This window comes from Palaemon carinicauda, chromosome 41 (genome assembly GCF_036898095.1).
Source record: "Palaemon carinicauda isolate YSFRI2023 chromosome 41, ASM3689809v2, whole genome shotgun sequence".
NCBI classification, from domain to species: Eukaryota; Metazoa; Arthropoda; class Malacostraca; order Decapoda; family Palaemonidae; genus Palaemon; species Palaemon carinicauda.
The window spans coordinates 34,502,276-34,518,057 of record NC_090765.1 but is presented as its reverse complement, the minus strand read 5'-3'; the positions used below and the strand labels follow the sequence as shown (position 1 = coordinate 34,518,057).

The following is a 15,782-nucleotide window of genomic DNA, read 5'->3' as shown; positions in this document are numbered from 1 at the left end:
GGTTGCAGCTTAGCATATAAGGGCAATTACTATTGGTTATGTTGAGAATCTAGGGATTACTTTACTTTGAATTTTATTTTTTTATTCTCATCTATTATAAGTAAAGGTTATGGATGAAACTTCAAATCTGTTAATAGTAAACTTTTATATAGAATAAGATATTTGAAAATGCTGTATAGGTGATATAAATATAATTGTCAATGCCAAAATCCAAGGCTAATTCACTGTTGAAACATGTTGAAACTGTAGATATTATGGATAGTTAAATGTAAGAAAATGTTTAGGTGGCTACCTATGTGGCTTGGCCTTTTTCATTTTGGCAAATCTTTGTGATTCCCTTAGATAGAAATATACATTGATTTTCTTCAATAAGATTTTATCCCACACAGTCTTAGAGTATAAAATAGTCGATATAGCCTAATAAATTTAGAAAATTACCTTAAAGGGTAAGAGAGACAGATACAGAATGTATAGTCTAATACATCGTGTTGAAAAATAGTAAGTATAATCTAATTAACTTAGAAAATAACATAAAAAAGTTAGAGACATACAGAATTTGTAGTCTAAAATTAAATGTAATTTCTAGTGCCCTTTGTATAGTTTTAGAGACATATTAATTGAATACTAAAAAAAAAATGATATAGATTTATATTTTTGTTAATTTTCAATTTTCTTGCTATTGTTACAAAGGATTTTGTATATGATTTAATATTGTAATGGCATAATTGCATTACTATAAGAGAACAACAATAGCAGTGTAAACAATTTGAGGTAGAAGATGGATAAAAAGGGTTTAAAGATAAATATTCCTTTGAAGTGTTATTTATACCATTTAGGCTTGCCCTAATGGCTGAAACATCTCAGTATGTGGAAGTTTAAATTTTCTGGCAGACGAAGCAACGTTTGTTGTGGCACGGCAGAGCAACGCCGTAGTATTCAGAATAATATGTTGAAGTTTAAATTTTCTGGCAGACAAAGGGACGTTTGTGATGGCACGTCAGAGCAATGCCATAGTATTCTGAACAATATGGGGAAGTTAAATTTTCTGGCAGACAAAGCGACGTTTGTGATGGCACGTCAGAGCAATGCCATAGTATTCTGAACAATATGGGGAAGTTCAAATTTTTTGGCAGACAAAGCGACGTTTGTGATGGCACGTCAGAGCAATGCCATAGTATTCATAACAGTATGTGGAAGTTTAAATTTCTGGCATACAAAGCAATGTTTGTGATGGCACGGCAGAGCAATGCCATAGTATTCAGAACAATATGGGGAAGTTTAAATTTTCTGGCAGACAAAACGACGTTTGTGATGGCACGTCAGAGCAATGCCATAGTATTCTGAACAATATGGGGAAGTAAATTTTCTGCCAGACAAAGCAATGTTTGTGATGGCACGTCAGAGCAATGCCATAGTATTCAGAACAATATGGGGAAGTTTAAATTTTCTGGCAGACAAAGCGACGTTTGTGATGGCACGTCAGAGCGATGCCATAGTATTCATAACAATATGTGGAAGTTTAAATTTTCTGCCAGACAAAGCGACGTTTGTGATATCACGGCAGAGCAACACCTTAGTATTGTATTCAGAACAAAATGTGGAAATTTAGATTTTCTGGCAGACAAAGCGACGTTTGTAATGGCACGGCAGAGCAACGCCATAGTATTCAGTAAATCCATGAATAGCCATGCAGGTTCCTGCGGGCGTAGAGTCTTGCCCATAAACTCGGGGTTCATTTTTGCTCCAGAAGAAGTTTGGTAATGTGGTGCCGTCATTCCATTTCCAGTTTCCTTCGTCACTTATCCTGCCTCCCACCCACAATGTCCAGCGCTCTCCTGAAGTGACAAGGAAACAAAGGTGACATTAATGCAAATATTTTTGTTGTTGATGTCAGTGTTTACAAAAATTTTGGACGATGAGGAAAATCTCCTTTTTTCTATACAGCATTGTTATTCTTAAAAAAAAAATGTCATGGAAATTCATAACACGTAAATGCAATAACTACAGACTTACTTGTGCCAGGCAACCCTAGTTGATAATTGAAGTGTTTCCTCCCTTTGATGACTCCTGAATCCATGGCTAATTCTAGACCGCGATGCCTGTTGAGATGGTTGAATATTAATGAAATGATTGAACTTGATGGTCATTTTGAAAGATACAATTTACCTAGGTACTTATTTTCATTATATATAATTTTTGTCTCAAATTAGAGACATTTTAGGCAAGTCTTCATTTATGGCTTATATTTATTTTTTAATGAAAATTTAACCCTTTGTACAAAATATGCTTTTCCATCTTAAGAAATACATATCTGTACAAGGCTTGAACGAAATTCTTGGGCAGGATATGTTGTACCGTGCTAGTGGTATTTTTAGATTTATTTCAGAAGCAGGGCCTCTGAAAGCTATTTAACTTTTAAAAGAAAATCTTTGCTTTTATGATTTTTAAATTTAATTTCCTTTTATCCTTTGTTTGTAACAAACGATATCAGCGTCAATGTCCTTTGATGTCAGGATGCTAGAAAACTCAAAATCAATCAATCTATCCACACTTTTGTTTATAAACAAATACCAAGTGTTCTGCAGCTTCTTTTTTAATACCTGTAGGAATTTCCTGTAAGTGTTTTTCCATCACAATATCTCCAGCTCAAATTTAAGTTTAGCCTGACCACTTTGTTCAGAGCTAGATGAACGTATATTTTTTTTCATTTTTTTTGTACTACTGTATAGTCAATGTTGCCCTTTCTGAGTGAGGATACTTCAACATGGTTAAAGGGCTTGCATATTGCCATGATCAGCAAAGCTGTACTAGTCAGGGCCACCTATACTTGGTTGGTTTGCTGTGAGTGATCAGACGAAAATCTCCCACCATCGCCAATCTGCAGTGGCCAAACCCCAGATATGAATTAACATGTCTGAGGCCTCTGTCCTGCAGTGGACTAGAAATAACTCCATCTGTTGTTGTTGTTAATTTTATTGTTTGATTCATTAGCAGAATACTGCTAGATTCTAGCCGTAGCAATATTCAGAAATATACGAGCAGTTAAACATTCAAGATAAATGATGTCGCAGCCAAAAATCTTTAGGTCGTTCAAGTTCACAAGTCAATTCACATAAACACTATATCATCAAAATAATCAAAATTGTGTTGTGTGGAGCAGAAAATTGGCCCATTCATAAGTCACATCCTCTTTGGATAAGTATTTTATTTGCTTGCGAAGATCATCCAGCATCAATATAAGAACATTTCTTTTTGCGAAATAAGTGAATACAGGAAATGATTAATTCCTGATGATTGATGAGGTAAGAGAGATTCTCTCTCTCTCTCTCTCTCTCTCTCTCTCTCTCTCTCTCTCTCTCTCTCTCTCTCTCTCTCTCTCTCTCAAGATTATAAAAACTAAACGTTTGAACTAATTCGCCCTAAGAGCAAAATGGAGCCTGCGGATGAACGTAAAACTTTAACTCTCTCTCTCTCTCTCTCTCTCTCTCTCTCTCTCTCTCTCTCTCTCTCTCTCTCTCTCTCTCTCTAAATTCGAAAGCTTTGTAATATTGGGAAGCAAAATCTTATAGTAAGTTCTTCCTCACTCCTACAACCTTTCTTATCTCAGAAGGCTGGTCTAGTTCCTTTTGGGTTAAACTTCCTCATTTTATTTTTCTTATCCCCCTTGGTTAGGCAATAAGCTATCCATCCCAAGGGCTTCTGCATCTTCATTTTCTGTATATAGAGACCTTAAAGGCAATATAGAAGTGTTCAAGAGGTTATATACCTTAAGGTATTAAAAGTATTTGATCCTACCATATAAGTAGTGTTTATCAATATTCTTAATATTCTCTTTCTATGGTCGTCAAACTAGATGATTGGTATCGTGAGTCTCTGTATCTGGTTATCAAGGAAAATTATAAGTTTATTTCGACTTGGCTTTATATATTTGTGCCAAAATCAGATATTTGTACTAATCAATGTGAACCCTTTTCATCCATGACACCCGTTTACTATTACAAACTTAAGCACACGTATGCGTAGATATATTTGCCAATAATTTGTTTTTTTACTAAAAGGATTTTAAGACAATTCGAATGTTCTTTCCACTAATCTGTATTTAAAGGCTTACAGGTTAAAAGGTCGCTAATGAATGGCAGAGGCAAGGCATAGTGACATAGGCCTAGCAAGTAGGACAATGCCCTAGAGACTGGCCATATATATATATATATATATATATATATATATATATATATATATATATATATATATATATATATATATATATATATATATGATGAGCGTTCAAGCCCCCTCTCCACCAAAGCGAGGACCAAGGAGAGCCAGTCAATGGCTGCTGATGACTTAGCAGATAGACCTATAGGCTCCCCCAAACCCCTCATCCTTAGCTTACTAGGATGGTAAGGTTGCAGCGACCAAAGGAACTAAAGAGTTTGAGCGGGACTCGAACCCCTGTCTGGCGTTTGCCGGTCAGGGACGTTACCTCGTCGGCTACCCATGGTTAGGCAATATAAACATAAGCAAAGGATTTTAAAAAATTTAATCCACATTCGTCATGTGTTAAATGTTCAATTTGATAACCAATGCTATCCATCATTTTCTTTATTAGACGAATTATCCATTTCCTATGACTTAAAAGATATATAAATTGCATAGGTGACATGCAGTTATTTATATTCTGAGCCTCCCCCCCTTTAATTCTGAGAATGTTTGCTTATTATTGAATCATTGTTGCAGTCCTGACAGTTTGATATTAATCAATCAATCAGAAAAATGTAAAGGAGGTACCAGTGTAATCTGCCTTACAAATTCACTGTAATGTTAATTGTAACGTGTTTCTTTTCATATCATCATATAAGGTTGTTTAATCTCATATAGCAAAAGATTTATGACATTTTCATCGACCTTGGAATGCAGAATGTTCCTCGTTTCCTTTCCTCACTGGGCTATTTTCCCTGTGGGAGCCCCTTGGCTTATAGCATCCTGCTTTACCAACTAGGATTGTAGCTTAGCAAGTAATAATAATTTGTCACTGTAGATTTGTGAGATCATTTGTCATTTTACAGTGTTCTTACAATTCATCCTAGTAATCCTACACTTTTCTGAACGAGTCAGATGTATGCAATTAGAAAGGTAGAAATTAAGTGAGAATAGATCATCTTTTTCGTTAATCCCAGTTCCTTCCTTCAACTAACTTGAATTGAAAAAACGTCTTTCCGAACCTTAACTAAATTTAATTGAAAACACGTCTTTCTAAACCTTCAACAAACTTGAATTGAAAACATGTCTTTCTGAACCTTAACTAAACTTAATTGAAAACACGTCTTTCTAAACCTTCAACAAACTTGAATTGAAAACATGTCTTTCTGAACCTTAACTAAACTTAATTGAAAACACGTCTTTCTAAACCTTCAACAAACTTGAATTGAAAACATGTCTTTCTGAACCTTAACTAAACTTAATTGAAAACACGTCTTTCTAAACCTTCAACAAACTTGAATTGAAGACACGTCTTTCTAAACCTTCAACAAACTTGAATTGAAAACATGTCTTTCTGAACCTTAACTAAATTTAATTGAAAACACGTCTTTCTAAACCTTCAACAAACTTGAATTGAAAACACGTCTTTCTAAACCTTCAACAAACTTGAATTGAAAACATGTCTTTCTCAACTCTCAACAAACTTGAATTGAAAACACGTCTTTCTCAACTCTCAACAAACTTGAATTGAAAAGACGTCTTTCTGAACCTTGATTAAATTTAATTGAAAACACGTCTTTCTAAACCTTCAACAAACTTGAATTGAAAACATGTCTTTCTGAACCTTAACTAAACTTAATTGAAAACACGTCTTTCTAAACCTTCAACAAACTTGAATTGAAAACATGTCTTTCTGAACCTTAACTAAACTTAATTGAAAACACGTCTTTCTAAACCTTCAACAAACTTGAATTGAAAACATGTCTTTCTGAACCTTAACTAAACTTAATTGAAAACACGTCTTTCTAAACCTTCAACAAACTTGAATTGAAAACACGTCTTTCTAAACCTTCAACAAACTTGAATTGAAAACATGTCTTTCTCAACTCTCAACAAACTTGAATTGAAAACACGTCTTTCTCAACTCTCAACAAACTTGAATTGAAAAGACGTCTTTCTGAACCTTGATTAAATTTAATTGAAAACACGTCTTTCTAAACCTTCAACAAACTTGAATTGAAAACATGTCTTTCTGAACCTTAACTAAACTTAATTGAAAACACGTCTTTCTAAACCTTCAACAAACTTGAATTGAAAACACGTCTTTCTAAACCTTCAACAAACTTGAATTGAAAACATGTCTTTCTGAACCTTAACTAAACTCAATTGAAAACACGTCTTTCTAAACCTTCAACAAACTTGAATTGAAAACACGTCTTTCTAAACCTTCAACAAACTTGAATTGAAAACATGTCTTTCTCAACTCTCAACAAACTTGAATTGAAAACACGTCTTTCTCAACTCTCAACAAACTTGAATTGAAAAGACGTCTTTCTGAACCTTAATTAAATTTAATTGAAAACACGTCTTTCTAAACCTTCAACAAACTTGAATTGAAAACATGTCTTTCTGAACCTTAACTAAACTTAATTGAAAACACGTCTTTCTAAACCTTCAACAAACTTGAATTGAAAACACGTCTTTCTAAACCTTCAACAAACTTGAATTGAAAACATGTCTTTCTCAACTCTCAACAAACTTGAATTGAAAACACGTCTTTCTCAACTCTCAACAAACTTGAATTGAAAAGACGTCTTTCTGAACCTTAATTAAATTTAATTGAAAACACGTCTTTCTAAACCTTCAACAAACTTGAATTGAAAAGACGTCTTTCTGAACCTTAATTAAACTTAATTGAAAACACGTCTTTCTAAACCTTCAACAAACTTGAATTGAAAACACGTCTTTCTAAACCTTCAACAAACTTGAATTGAAAACATGTCTTTCTCAACTCTCAACAAACTTGAATTGAAAACACGTCTTTCTCAACTCTCAACAAACTTGAATTGAAAAGACGTCTTTCTGAACCTTAATTAAATTTAATTGAAAACACGTCTTTCTAAACCTTCAACAAACTTGAATTGAAAAGACGTCTTTCTGAACCTTAATTAAACTTAATTGAAAACACGTCTTTCTAAACCTTCAACAAACTTGAATTGAAAACACGTCTTTCTAAACCTTCAACAAACTTGAATTGAAAACATGTCTTTCTCAACTCTCAACAAACTTGAATTGAAAACACGTCTTTCTCAACTCTCAACAAACTTGAATTGAAAAGACGTCTTTCTGAACCTTAACTAAATTTAATTGAAAACACGTCTTTCTAAACCTTCAACAAACTTGAATTGAAAACATGTCTTTCTGAACCTTAACTAAATTTAATTGAAAACACGTCTTTCTAAACCTTCAACAAACTTGAATTGAAAACATGTCTTTCTGAACCTTAACTAAACTTAATTGAAAACACGTCTTTCTAAACCTTCAACAAACTTGAATTGAAAACACGTCTTTCTAAACCTTCAACAAACTTGAATTGAAAACATGTCTTTCTGAACCTTAACTAAATTTAATTGAAAACACGTCTTTCTAAACCTTCAACAAACTTGAATTGAAAACATGTCTTTCTGAACCTTAACTAAACTCAATTGAAAACACGTCTTTCTAAACCTTCAACAAACTTGAATTGAAAACACGTCTTTCTAAACCTTCAACAAACTTGAATTGAAAACATGTCTTTCTCAACTCTCAACAAACTTGAATTGAAAACACGTCTTTCTCAACTCTCAACAAACTTGAATTGAAAAGACGTCTTTCTGAACCTTAATTAAATTTAATTGAAAACACGTCTTTCTAAACCTTCAACAAACTTGAATTGAAAAGACCTCTTTCTGAACCTTAACTAAACTTAATTGAAAACACGTCTTTCTAAACCTTCAACAAACTTGAATTGAAAACACGTCCTTCTAAACCTTCAACAAACTTGAATTGAAAACACGTCTTTCTAAACCTTCAACAAACTTGAATTGAAAACATGTCTTTCTGAACCTTAACTAAACTTAATTGAAAACACGTCTTTCTAAACCTTCAACAAACTTGAATTGAAAACATGTCTTTCTGAACCTTAACTAAACTTAATTGAAAACACGTCTTTCTAAACCTTCAACAAACTTGAATTGAAAACACGTCTTTCTGAACCTTAACTAAACTTAATTGAAAACACGTCTTTCTAAACCTTCAACAAACTTGAATTGAAAACACGTCTTTCTAAACCTTCAACAAACTTGAATTGAAAACATGTCTTTCTGAACCTTAACTAAATTTAATTGAAAACACGTCTTTCTAAACCTTCAACAAACTTGAATTGAAAACACGTCTTTCTAAACCTTCAACAAACTTGAATTGAAAACATGTCTTTCTCAACTCTCAACAAACTTGAATTGAAAACACGTCTTTCTCAACTCTCAACAAACTTGAATTGAAAAGACGTCTTTCTGAACCTTAACTAAATTTAATTGAAAACACGTCTTTCTAAACCTTCAACAAACTTGAATTGAAAACATGTCTTTCTGAACCTTAACTAAACTTAATTGAAAACACGTCTTTCTAAACCTTCAACAAACTTGAATTGAAAACACGTCTTTCTAAACCTTCAACAAACTTGAATTGAAAACATGTCTTTCTCAACTCTCAACAAACTTGAATTGAAAACACGTCTTTCTCAACTCTCAACAAACTTGAATTGAAAAGACGTCTTTCTGAACCTTAACTAAATTTAATTGAAAACACGTCTTTCTAAACCTTCAACAAACTTGAATTGAAAACATGTCTTTCTGAACCTTAACTAAACTTAATTGAAAACACGTCTTTCTAAACCTTCAACAAACTTGAATTGAAAACATGTCTTTCTGAACCTTAACTAAACTTAATTGAAAACACGTCTTTCTAAACCTTCAACAAACTTGAATTGAAAACATGTCTTTCTGAACCTTAACTAAACTTAATTGAAAACACGTCTTTCTAAACCTTCAACAAACTTGAATTGAAGACACGTCTTTCTAAACCTTCAACAAACTTGAATTGAAAACATGTCTTTCTGAACCTTAACTAAATTTAATTGAAAACACGTCTTTCTAAACCTTCAACAAACTTGAATTGAAAACATGTCTTTCTCAACTCTCAACAAACTTGAATTGAAAACACGTCTTTCTCAACTCTCAACAAACTTGAATTGAAAAGACGTCTTTCTGAACCTTAACTAAATTTAATTGAAAACACGTCTTTCTAAACCTTCAACAAACTTGAATTGAAAACATGTCTTTCTGAACCTTAACTAAACTTAATTGAAAACACGTCTTTCTAAACCTTCAACTAACTTGAATTGAAAACACGTCTTTCTAAACCTTCAACAAACTTGAATTGAAAACATGTCTTTCTCAACTCTCAACAAACTTAATTGAAAACACGTCTTTCTCAACTCTCAACAAACTTGAATTGAAAAGACGTCTTTCTGAACCTTAATTAAATTTAATTGAAAACACGTCTTTCTAAACCTTCAACAAACTTGAATTGAAAACATGTCTTTCTGAACCTTAACTAAACTTAATTGAAAACACGTCTTTCTAAACCTTCAACAAACTTGAATTGAAAACACGTCTTTCTAAACCTTCAACAAACTTGAATTGAAAACACGTCTTTCTCAACTCTCAACAAACTTGAATTGAAAACACGTCTTTCTCAACTCTCAACAAACTTGAATTGAAAACATCACTTTCTGAAACTATCCATTACCCCAAGGTTTGGTTACTACCGATCCCTGAAAAATAGTAAATATGAAATACTTACTTGCAGTATTGGTGTGCGTCATGCCATGAAAGTTGGCGATCGAAGACAGGGAGGATGCATACTTTGTAAGCGACATCTACGAAAGGCTCTGTGCAAGGGTCCTGGTTGGGCTCTGTAGAAGGGAAGATTGAGTAAATGAAAAATGTTAAACTATATGTTTGTAAATTAATTACTTCCGCTAACGAAGTTGGGGAGAGGTTATGTTTTCGCTTCTTTTTGTCTGTTTGTTTGTGAACAACTTCCTGGCCACAATTTTACTCATAGAGTAGTGAAACATTTATTGATTAATTATGTTCAGACTTGGAAGTGATTGAATTTTAAAGTCCTAGGTCAAAGGTCAAAGTGGAGCAAATGGTTGACCGAATTAACCCTAACCTTAATCCCAAGTACGCACATGGTTGTCACACAGACTTCAAATACGCCTACGATGTAAATTGATTCTGGGAGAGGCAATCTGGTTTCGAGAAATACGCTTAAGTGGCGGAGGTCTGCGCTCAGTGCTTTTCTATTTATATATGGAGTCAACTGTCTTGAGTTTGCGGTCATTGTGTTCATGAGAAGTAATTTTGAGAAGTTAGTGATAAGTTATTAGTGGGAAAAAAAATAAAAAATTAAATTTTGTTACATTTACGCATTTAGTTGATTAAGATGATTTGGGGGAAATTACAGGTTTCTTATCTTTTAAATATCCTGTACTCACCTTTATATGGGAGAGGTAGAGGAATGTTAGGTCATAAAAACTAATTTATATATTGCTGAAACTGAGGGATTTATAAGGTACTTTGATACTTGTGGTTAATTAATGATGAAAAAAAATTCACTTGATGTAGAAGTTAACTTGAAAAGCTTTAGTCTCTCGCCTCCTGAAGGAAAATTTATCATTGGACTTCATCCTTCAAGTGCTAACAGATCTGTGTGTTGAAACAGTATCAGGTCGATTATTCTGGAAATCTGGAAAAGAGAATTCCATGTTCTGGAAACTTCAGTTAAAACTATACGAACTAGAGTGTAAGAGGTATACACTAGGTAGGTATTGAAAGGGTCAAACTTTATATATATATATACCGGTACATATACATATATATATATATATATATATATATATATATATATATATATATATATGTGTGTTTGTCTTTCTGAGTGGGGGTATACCTTAACATGGTGAAAGTTTGTGTACCGCCATGATCAGGAAAGCCGTACTACTCTGGGCCACCGATACTAGGTTGGTTTGCTGTGTGTGTAAACAATCACAGTCTGGTGATTTCAAGATGAAAACAAGAGACGAACTATACATTATGTGGAGAGCCTTGGGTGCTATTCTATCAATAAGATTTGTGTTCAGAGCCTCCCAAATATGAGGTGAATATCCCAGAATAAGATGGACCAACCCTTTTTAAGTTTGAAGGAGATTTTCTGACATGGCCAACCCTGAGATGCTATCTTTCAAAACCTTCCAATGCTCAGAGGGGTTGAATTTCCAAACAGATGCTACACAAATTATGAAAGAAAGGATTTTAAGTCTTGTTATAGACCGAGTTTCCACTATACGAAGACATACTCTTCGTATCTCAAATGATAGAATGGTCCATGTTTAAGAAATATTTAGATATAGAGTTTTTCTTTTTTATTAAAGGACAACTTGGATATTGTAGGAATGTTAGGTTCTTTGAGTTATTCATCGAATTAATAGTCTAAAAGTGACATGGGGTGAACGGTTATCAGTACTTGACCAGTCATAGGGACCAAAATGTTTGATTGTACACGACCAAAATGTTTGATTGTACACGATAGATTAGGTTATCTAGAGATAAATTGTTATTTGTGTAACAAATCTTTTATCAGTCAGGTCACTTTCAGATATGAGACCCATTAGCTTTGTTCAGAAGAAGGAAAAGATCCTGATGAAATATATATTTTCATGAGAATTAACTGTGACTTCAGTGAACAATTTGAATTCTTCTTCTTCTTTAGATTGCCCGGAGCTTCTCTCGGGACAGGGACTTTTTGACGATGCACTTAATATTTACTAGTAATTTTGCTGTCTGAGGTCCCCTTAAAGTAGATATGGTTCAATTTGAAGAGTTTATTATTATTATTATTATTATTATTATTATTATTATTATTATTATTATTATTATTATTATTATTATTATTATTATTATTATTATGATGATGATGGAAATGTTTGTCCAGAAGGAAAAAAATCCTGATAAAATATATATTATGAGAATTAACTAATTTGAAAAATAAGTAGGATAAAATTGAGAAAGAGGATTTTCATATTTGAAATATAATATTTTGGATAAAACCAAGAAAGAAGAATATTTGATTTTGATTAAGGGTACCAAATGGGTTTATGGAAGTTCCTTTAGCTGACTGAATATCAAAACAATTTTGTATTACCTTTAAAATTCAGTAAAGCACCATAATTCGTTTTCGGCAAAACCAATTTTAGAGCCAAATGATTTTTGCGTTTCTGTTCTTCTAGACTTCTTCGCTCCCTGTTTAGCGAATATCTCGATACTTCAGTGTTTATAGATCTTTTATGTTCCTTAATCACTTCTTCCATTTGATCAAAGACGTTTTGAAAATCCTTTCTGGAGGAAGGTGCCTTTGAAGAATTGACTCCCTCAAATTTTAATAGTTTATCCATCTCGTTTATAATCGTCTGCATATCTCTATGCTCGCGTTTTGCTGATGATTCAGGTCCTATGAGGTTCCTACTTACACTGTTCGGTGTTCTGCCCAGTGCCAAATCGATTGACAGTTGCATTTGTTTTAGTATTTCTTCCATATCTAAGGGAGAAATTGTTGTGATTGGTAGTTTTTGATGTCTTGCTTCTCCAGTGAACTCATCGATCAGTTTGGTCATATATTTCAGGATATCCGTAATATTCTTTTTATCGTTGTTTTTCGTTTCATCCCTTTTATCAAATTTTGACTGAAGAATTTTCTCATTTACTTCAAGTCTTTCATTTTTTACTTTGGTTTTGGAACTTCTCTCCTTTTTTATTTCTTTAGGATGACCAATTTTCTCCGTCTTTACCTCCGCCCTTGGCAAATCTCCTCGAAAACGAGAAAACAGCTGAACAGAGCCTGGCGAAAGGAAGCTCTCCCTCCGAAGGGAAGACTGCCCAAACCCTGGCGGAGGATAACTCTCCCTCAGAGGGTTTATTATAGATACATCATTATCTGACACGTTGCTTTTCGTGCTTGCGTCATCAGGAAAAAACAATTTCGAAAAAGAATCTTTGGAAATCTTGAATGTCACCACCTTGAAAACGTCGTCCCAAACTCCAGTCGAGTCAGAGCTGTTTGTGAGAATGTCATTCATTGAGATTAAATCACTCTCCTCTTGAGTTGCGTTCGTTGTAACATTAGTTTGCTCTACACCAGAATGAAAATTCAATATGCTGTCCAGAAGGCTTAAAATTTTAGGGAGTGGTTTCTTAGTGGCGTACTTGTTTCCATGTGGGCTGTCTTTCTTCGCTTGTCGTTTAATTAGGGTTGATAATCTATTGCCATTTACACTGTTCGTATGAAGGGAGTGTTCAATGGAAGAACGTTGAACAGCATCATAGGATTCATTTCTAATTTCTCCAGTTTCATCTTTTCTTTTTTATGCCAGCTACTGTTGCAATACGTGTATCGTGTATCGCACCTTTTACTGTTGCAATACCTGTATCTTGTATTGCATCTGTTACTATGGCAGTACCTGTATCTTGTATCACATCTGCTGCTATTGCAATACCTGTATCTTGTATCGCATCTGCTACTGTTGCAATACGTGCATCTTGTACCTCTTGTTCAGTGGCTCCTAATGTACCCGAAACAGTTCCTTTATCGTGGGATCTTGAGACTTTAGTTACACTAATACACACGAAAGACGGTAGATTCTGGAGCAAGACACAGTTTATCAGTATACTATACTTCATCTCTTGGGATGTTGAGTGATGCCACAAAACACGTATGTGAGAGACTGATCTGACAATGTGATAGTGTTGCATATGAAGTACACTTAATGTTTAAGGTTATCAGAAGCCTTATCTTATGTGAATAAAGTAAATACTGTAGTGTAGAATAAACAATGTGTATTCTAAGTATCAAAAGAGAAGAGACTCGAGAAGCAATGTTCTAGTGCTTTTGAAATGGTTGGTCTTTATAGTAATGCCACAAAGAAGGTTGTACTCTGACGTTTTAGATAAACTAAATACATTATCTTGAGTGGATAAAGTTAGTACTCTAGTGTAGAATAAACAATGTGTTTTCCAAGTATCAAAAGAGAAGAGACTCGAGAAGAAATATTCTAGTGCTTTTGAAGTGGTTGGTCCTTATAGTAATGCTACAAAGAAGGTTGCACTCTGACGTTTTAGATAACTAAATACTTTTTTTGTTAACTACTTTATCTTGGAAGCTTTGATAACTTTACCTTTGTGATTTTCACTTCCTTATCACCTTAGTCAACTTCGTTTCTGTGAAGGTTGTGTTTTGATATGAGTGTATTTATTTATTTATTTATTTTATTTGTGTTTGTGATTCGCATAACTCAAAAACTATTTGACAGAATCTCATGAAATATGGTGGGATGATTGGACATCATCCAAGGGCAATTTGATTAGATTTTGGGAGTGATGAGGTCGAAGGTCAAGGTAACGAAAATGTCAAAAACGTATTTTTTGCTATATCGTGGTCAATTTTTATCTGATTTGCATGAAACCAATGACAAAATGTGTATAATTTATTTGCCTGCCTTATGATATACAGCATCATCAAGGTCATGGTCACGTAAAGGTAAAAAACTTTTTTTACTGTATCGTGGTAATTTTTGCATGAAAGTATTGCAAAAATGTGTATAATTTAGTTGCCTATCTTGTGATATAAAACGTGATCAAGGTCAAGGTCACGAAAAGGTAAAAAAGTCTTTTATTTTGGGGCGGCCGCTATATCGTGGTCAATTTCTAACAGATTTGGATGAAACTAGTGCCAAAATGTGCACAATTCAATTACCTTTCTTGTGATTTACTATGATATAGGCGAAGGTATGCGCTCTACCGAGTGGCCATTGCTGTAACGGTGTTAAAGTAAATTAATTTATATTATATATATATATATATATATATATATATATATCTATATATATATATATATATATATATATATATATATATATATATATATATATATATCTATATATATATATATATATATATAAAGATATATATATATATATATATATATATATATATATATATATATATATATATATATATATATATATATATATATATATATATATATATATATATAATACACATGCATACACATACACACACACACACACACATATATATATATATATATATATATATATATATATATATATAAATATATATATATATATATATATATATATATATATATATATATATATATATATATATATACTATGAAACTTTGGTAGGCCAAATAGTCAGTTATTGACCACATGTAAAATGATGTATGGAAAGGGCCTTCATAAATTCTTTTCGTTATATGAATTTTGATGGAAACCCCTTCGAGAAATACTCTATCAAGATTTATACAGTGGAAAGAGTAAACGTACTTTTTGTAGTAGGCTTTCGAGTTGTATGACGTACTCTGCTCCTGGGCGTTGGTTTAACGAAGCCATCTGACAGAGAGTGTAAATCTTGAATCACGCTGCGAAGTCTCTCAAGATGGCTACCACCTTCCTCTGTGTGGTGTCCGCCCTCTCTCATTTTCCTTTCGTATTCATCTTGAGTCTCCTCCATTAATTGTAATGTCATGTTGAGGAGCATTGCCGGACCGTCGAGCGATGCCATGTCAGGGGGGTGGCAGGGACACAGCTGGCTCCCCGAAAAGTTCGCTGTATAGTTGAG

At 33.3% G+C, this 15,782-nt stretch overlaps 1 protein-coding gene and 1 pseudogene across 3 annotated transcripts in view; one reads left to right on the top strand and one right to left on the bottom strand.

The window, feature by feature from the left end:
- Positions 1 to 15,782, top strand: part of LOC137632515 (uncharacterized) — a 315,753-nt gene that overhangs the window by 111,792 nt on the left and 188,179 nt on the right. The gene's annotated exons all lie outside the window — the stretch shown is intronic.
- LOC137632512 (uncharacterized) lies at positions 1,094 to 14,016 on the bottom strand (annotated as a pseudogene).